Raw genomic sequence first — 7,822 nt, forward strand, 5'->3', positions numbered from 1 at the left:
AAAGCAGATCATTATTTGATGGAACCCCTAGCTAAGTTTTACCTCGTAAGCAAGTACATTTTTTTGTGCGCCGAATTATGGGAACACTAGAAATGGCCTTAGATAAAATAGCCTCTTCCAATCCAGTATGATCCTTCCCAGTGGGTCTTCCAAGTTCTACAATAGAAAGAGATTTTTTTCCCCCCATTATGTGCCAGCTGATCTTTTGATTATCTTTGGAATCAGTTACGTTGAAAGAAACTCATGTTTAATTATTCTTGTGTCCTTAATCTTTATAGAAGTTTGTATAGTGGCTCTGTTTTGGCTACAGTACATCTCTATCAGATGAATTGAAAGCAAAGCCCAGAATTGGAGAAAAGGGGTGGTTTTATTGCACGTTCATAAATTTTCACGCTTGGCTGTCACCAGGGTAGATCTGCCAAAACAGGAGATAGGGATGTTTTAAGACCAGCAGGCAGAATAATAGTCGATTCTATGCCCTTAAAAGAAATGTATCTATTGACTGATAACAAGTATTTGCAGACACTGATAGAACAAGTAATTAATGGAGCCGAACACCTTCTAAGGGCCTGTATTAAAATTCGGAGAGATCTCCCATCTGCTTGCCGATTGCCACTTAATGCCATTCATATAAGGCTCAATTTCATCTCTGTATTTGCTGAACAAGCTATCGGATGTGCAAAGTACCAAAATATATATATACCAGCGGGTCATCACCTGAACTTAATTGCGCACAAATTTCCAGCGGGGTTCGTATAAATGCATTAGCCTATCAACCGTGTATCTGTTATATTGGGATAAGTGGATCGCCTCAGATACAGCTGAGTAGTGACATCGATTTCTGATTAATCATTTTACTTAATGACTCATCTGCAATCACACTGCGGTGAAAAAACATGGTGTTTGTCTACCGGGCATCAAGTCACTTTACATTTTGTTTGAAGAATCAGCCTACCAGTGTTGGATAGCAAATTTATTACAAGTCTACAAAGGGAGGAAGCCGTTGTCAGTATTTATAGAGGGAGCCCTCAACTTACAACAGTTCGTCTAGTAACTGAAGTAACAAACAGCACTGAAAAATGTGACTTACGATCGTTTTTTCCACACTTACGACTGTTGTAATGTCCCCATGGTCACGTGATCAAAAATTCAGAGGCTTGGCCACTGACTCACATGACAGTTGCAGTCATCCCTGGGGGTCACGTGACCCCATTTTGCAACCTTATGACAAGCAACGTCAGTGGGGAAGCCTGATTTCACTTAACCATGTCACTTAACAAATGCAATGGTTCCCTTAACAACCGTGGCAAGAAAAAATTGTAAAATGGGGCACAACTCACCGAAAAAACGTTTCACTTAGCAAATAAATTTTTGGGCTTGATTGTGGTCATAACTATTCATATTAAAACAGATCCAAGAGAAGTTTTTTTTTTAAAATTTTAGCTCTTCTCTCTACAATAATCTGACAGAGAACAGTTTAAAAATCACCCTACATCCCTTTCACCATCTTTTCTATGATTCTTAAGACAACTGCTTGATTGTTTTCCCAAGAATTAATTTTTTAGAGTATCACTCTCGGAGAAACGAGAGAATCTTTGCAACCAATAAAAACATTTTTAAAGCAGCAAATTTCTGATGGTTTCCATCGCTTCCCCCTTTCATCTAATCTTTCCTCCCCTCTTAGTGCTTCTCAAGATGGCTGTTGATCCCAAAAGATAACCTCTTTAACAATTCAAAAATAATGTTAACTTTGCAGTTGCTAAGAGCAACATATATATAGCGGATATGATTGAAGCAATTTGGAAGACAATTTGAAATTCTTCAAATACTAATGCTGTTTGTTTCGTGTTTCTTTCTCTCTCTTCCTTCTTGTTTGGTCTAACGTGAGTTCACCTTCACACCGAGAGGTGAAAGGCAAGAAGATTTAACATTTATGTTTGCTTTTCCGTAAATGGAAGGCTTTCAAGGAGGAGGGGAATTGACAAATCCATCAAGGTACCGTAGTTTTATTTAAATTAGGAAACATATTCCTAATAAACAGAGGCCATTCTGGTATACATCATAATGGTTCCTTGGAATCAAAAGTACGATATTCATTACATTTAGATGGCCTCCATAGAATTCATAAACCTGATAACAAGAAGACAACAGGTGATCTTCGATGTACGACAACAAACAGTCCAAAATTTCTGTTCCTAAGTGAGACATTGGTTAAGTGAATTATGCCTCACTTTACAACCTTTCTTGCTGTACTTGTTAAGTGAATCACCACAGTTATTAAATGAGTAAGACAGTTGTCCCGAAGGTGCTTTTTTTTTTTTTTTTTCAAGAAGTAACTAGACTTTCTGGTTTTTCTTTGAGGACGTTTCGCTTCTCACCCAAAAAGCTTCTTCAGCCCTGAGAGCAGAAGCAGCGTCTGAGAGAAACTGAAGAAGCTTCTTGGAGGAGAAGCGAAACCTCTTCAAAGAAAAAGCAGAAAGTCCAGTTGCCTTTTGGGACCTGGATGATTGAGAATCTCTATAAGACATTTAGTAAGACAGTTATTAAGCGAATCTGGCTTCTGGTTTTATCAGAAGATCGCAAGAGGGATCACCTCACCCCGGGACAGAGCAACCGTCATAAATACGAATCATTTGCCAAGTGTCTGAACGTTGATCACGTGACTATGGCGATGCTGTAACGGTCATGTGAAAACCCGGTCGTAAGTCATGTTCTTCAGTGTTGTTTGAACTTTGAACGGTCAGCAAATGAGCTGCTTTAAGTTGTGGTCTCCCTCAACATCATCATCACCTTTTAACAATCCCATAAACTCGCGAGGTGGAGTTGAGAAATACACACAATAGCTTGTGCCTGATTCCACATCTGAATGGTAAGAAATCAAATTGCTTGTAATTATTTTATCCTAGAGGAATTCTAGACGCGGCCAAAAATAAGAATGCACATCCTTCATTCAAGGTAGAATCTTACGGAATTTGAAGTCCAGATCAGGAGAACGTAAGCATAATAATGGACAGATTCTACCAAAGGCAGATAAATTTATAACTACAAAATTTAGGAGTTTGGAGATTTACGTTTAAGAAGGCTGACATATTATGCTCCCAATATTGGAAAAATGAAATTATACCTCCAGAAACAGAAATAATAAGAAAAATTATGGCATGTGAAGAATCTGATAGGTTAAATTTAGAAATAAAAGACAAAGGAGAGTCTAAATATTATAAAACATGGAATAAATTTTGTAAGTGGTTATATAGTGACTTGATTAATTAGTAATTAATATATTAAACGAGATTATAAATGATGAAGTAAAATGTATCTATGTATAACAAGGATAAGTTGGATGTATTGTGTTGTATTCGCATAATTAAAATTTAAAATAAATTTAAAAAAAGAAGAAGGGTCAAATAGCTCCTTATTCACATTCAGAAAAGCCGTTCTGTATATCCTCACCTTTTAATGACCCCATAATCCCTTGAGCGGGGTGGAGTCTGAGCAACTGAACGGAGCTGAGTGTTTATTTGGCCGGATGCCCTTCCTGTCACCAGGGTGGAGTTTTGTTCAGCAGATATATTCTCATTGTGCCCAGAGAGAGAAATACCCGCCTCCTACCGAGGATCGAACTCCCAACCTCCTGATTGTGAGGCCACCACACCAGTCAACGTTGTGGTCTACCCCTTTTAGTTAAATTAACTTAAGATGCCACAATCATCTGGTTGTAAGAGCTTAGGTCACATGGGTGGCCGTGGCCGGAATGGAGGTACGATCAAAGAATTATTTGGGTCCCAACCTCGATGGGAGCGGTTCTTACTTCTGAATGGGCCACTGCAGAGCAAGTTTCTTGAGAAGGAAGATCTGGTGACATTTTAAAGACTAACTCTTTTTATTACGGCGGTGAAACTTGACGGGTTTCATCAAAAGCACCGAGTGAAGCGGAACTAATCTAGGCGAGCTTAATATTTGTTTCTGCTGTGGGAAACCCGGGTCCGGAGGAAATGAAGCGTTCTTGGGTAATCCATACGGATTTCCTGTGGTGGCAACTTTCCCTCGAAACGAATAGTTTCTAACTCCTTCGGAGGAGGAAGAGAAGGCGGCTAACGAGGCTGTACTATAAGTGCACCGTCGTGCCTCCCGTCCCTGTCCTATTGCCCCCATTTAATCGCAACCTACTTTCTGTATCCTTACTCATGTTTATGCTTATAACTATTATTTTGTGAGCGACTGACAAATAAAATAAAATAAAGATAAATAAAATAATTGTCTCAACGGGTCGGGTTAAACTGGGAAGTCGAAACTGGAGGAATGCGTGGTAGAAACCCTTCTCCGTTCTTGTCAAGGAAGGTAAGTGGAGGTCTCTGTAAAAGCCCACCAGGAATCAAAAGGTGACTTGGAGAAAAAAAAAAACCAAGCCCTTTTTATCAGAGGTGGGATTCAGCCGGTTCTGAATAGTTCTGGAGAACCGGTAGTGGGAATTTTGAGTAGTTCAGAGAACCAGCAAATCCTGCCTCTGACTGGAGATTTGACAGTCTCCTTCCCCTGCCACACCCTCCAAGCCACGCTCACAGAACCAGTAGTGAAAAAAATTGAATCTTTTTATCCTGACTTAGCGCTTGAAACCCCAATCAGGAAAATAACACCCTTTTTTTCTTTTTCTTTTCCCAATAAATTTTTATTTTCCACCAGTACAAACATCAGTTACTTTTTCAACAGTATTGACATCCACATACAATATTATCTTATACATTAACATCTATTCGTACCTATCTTTATCTATCCTATCTTTGTTTACCATTAATCATCAATACATATTGCCTTTATATTACAGTTATTATATATCTTTAATATTGCCTTATTCTTTTAACATCTATTCATACCTATCCTTAATACCCTTATTACACTTATTATTATACATCTTTAATCCTATTCTATCTTGTGTATCACTTTCTTGAGAATTCATGTTTAATCATCTTTTCTAATTCTTATTTCTCTTTTTCTAGTCATATGTACCACCTATGCCAAATCGAGCAGTAGTCTGATTCTTCTTTCTGTCTCATATTGAACATATCCATTTCAGCACAATCTGCTATTTTTTGTATAATTAACTCTTCAGTTGGAATCCTTTGCTCTTTCCACGGGTTTTTTTTTCCCCCTTCAAAAGGGACTTGCACTAATGTCCTTCTGGGATATGAAAGAAAAGAACATTAAAAAGTCAGTCCAAAGCTGCTGGCACAACTAGATACAAGTTCCAATTCATCGCATTTCCAGAAGGATACAGGCAGGTTTGAGATGTCCAGGCAAGAACAATCAAGTTGAGTTGAGCATACATAAAAGGAATATAGGGCCTTCTGTCTGAAACCTTAGAGAAGACATGACAGCCATATTCCAGGACAAGCTATATAGAAAAGTTTTGCGTCATCTGGAATTGCGGAATGGTAGAGTTGAAAGGAATCACAAAAATTAGTTTCCCAACCTCGACCATTTTAGGATGGGTGGACTTCAACACCCAGGATTCCCCGTTGTGACAATGGTGGAATTCTGGGAGCTGAAGTCCACACACTTTAAGCTTGTCAACATGGAGAAACTCAAACTAGTCCAATCCTTTCACAGCACACAGAAAATCCAATTAAAGCATCTATGAGGTGTGGTTTTCCAGGATCTCCTTATAAACCACCAACCACGGGTATCCGTGGGTAGATTGTCCAACTTATACAGCTCTTACATCAACAAATGTCCTTACATTTAAAGGAAATCTAGACAGTTTCAATTAATACTATGCTTATTTTTAGTTCTGTAAATGTGGGGAATTGGCCAATTTCTAGGGTTCTGCAATGCCCACAAGTCACACAGCCAATTAAATTAGTGACTTTAACATGTTACAAACACGTTACAAAGCTTAGCGTGAGTACGATGAACAACAAACAGTAGACCTCTCTATATATTTGATTTAGTTCTTATTTCTTGTCAACAAGTCCTTGTAACTGAAAGCATTCTTAGCCTCTCACTTCTCAGCATATTGGATAATTTTTTTATACACAGTACGATTTAGAGTTGAGAGCCTTTGCTTAGGTAAGAATGGAATTTGGGCTCCTAACATCCTGCATAAAAGCAAAAATATTTAAGTCCCAGTCCTTGAATTACCGCTCTTCTAGCCGCGCTAATTTGCCTTTGTCCCTGCAAAACAGGCTTGGAGGGACAAGGGGTGAGAATTTCACTCACGCTGAAGGCTTGCATTTGCTGTAAGTAATTTAAATGGAACTATTGACGGATTTATTCTGTTTAGAATCAATAATAGGTGGCTTTAAAGCAAAGCCCTATCAATTTTGGTTCAGCAGCTCTTTGTATCCACTGGCCTACCGGCCCGCTCCTGAATTTTAGCAATTTGTCTTTGAGGGTGGGGGGAAGACAAGGACTATGTTTTCATTAAATTGACTGTGATGAAAGTCCCTCATCTTTTCAACGGAAAACAAAGACTGGACTTTAAAATAGGCCATGCCACTCATTTCGGTGCCAGTGGGGGCTTCGGCTTTGCATTCTTCAAACCGTAGTTCGGCCGTAGCACATAGCAACTCGGTGTGGAAATGGAAGAGGCATTCAAAAGAAGTCCTGGGGGAACAAAAAGGCCTCCAGAAGTTCTTGTTTCCTGAAGTTGTGGGAGGTTTTCAAGAAAAGGCAATTCTAGATAGTTTCAATGTCTTGAAAACCTCCAATGATGGAGGCTTTGAATGGTATAGGGCCTCCTGCTCGAGCGCTGGACTTTGAGAAGACCTCCAACGTCCCTTTTAATCCGTTATTCTATGTCCTATGTTCTAAGTTTGAGGATGGGGATGGAGAACTTGGATGTCAAAGACGAAACAGAAAGTTCCTCCTGATTTCCAAACTCAAAACTGTTTCAACTCCTTCCCTCAAAATGACGCTATGGAGCCCTGCACACCAGAACAACTAGACACAAGGACAGTTTTTTCCCAAACGCCATCACTCTGCTAAACAAATAACTCGCTCAACACTGTCCAACTATTTATAAAGTCTGCATTACTATTAATCTTCTCATCACTCCTTATCACCCTTCCCCTCCCACATGTGACTGTATGACTGTAACTTTGTCGTTTGTATCCTTATGACTTATATTGACTGTTTCCTAGTATGATTTGATTGCTTATTGTACCCTATGACTATTATTAAGTGTTGTACTTTATGATTCTTGACTCTTCACAAACGTGTCTTTTCTTTTATGTACACTGAAAGCATTTGCACCAAGATAAATTCTTTGTGTGTTCAATCACACTTGGCCAATAAAAGAATTCTATTCCATTCCATTCCATTCCATTCATTCCATTTCTATTTCTATTTCTATTTCTATTCCATTCTATCCCATCCCATCCCATTCTATTTAAATTCTATTCCTATATTCTTCTATTCTATTCTATTGTGCCCTATGACTATCATTAAGTGTTGTGCCTGATGATTCTTGACTCTTGACAAATGTATTTTTTTTCTTTTATGGACATTGAGAGCATTTGTACCAAGACAAATTCCTTGTGTGTCCAATCACACTTGGCCAATAAAATAATTCTATTCTACATTAGAATCTAGGTGAAATACAGGTCCAAGGACAGGTTGAAAAAGCAGGCTGGTACAAAAGAGAGGTCATTTTCAGATGGCCAAATGTTCACATGTATTTTTTAGTGTTTGGGATGTCCGTTGCTATTGGACAAAGAATGCACACTTATCCAAGCTGAACACAATAGAAGTTGATGGTTGTGTCATTGTTTCTTTCGTTTTACTTACCTTTGTCCTATGGCCAAAGCCACTTTTTTTTTTGTTAAAC

This window comes from Pseudonaja textilis, chromosome 12, assembly GCF_049901715.1.
Source record: "Pseudonaja textilis isolate UNSWEBS1 chromosome 12, rPseTex1.2, whole genome shotgun sequence".
NCBI classification, from domain to species: domain Eukaryota; kingdom Metazoa; phylum Chordata; class Lepidosauria; order Squamata; family Elapidae; genus Pseudonaja; species Pseudonaja textilis.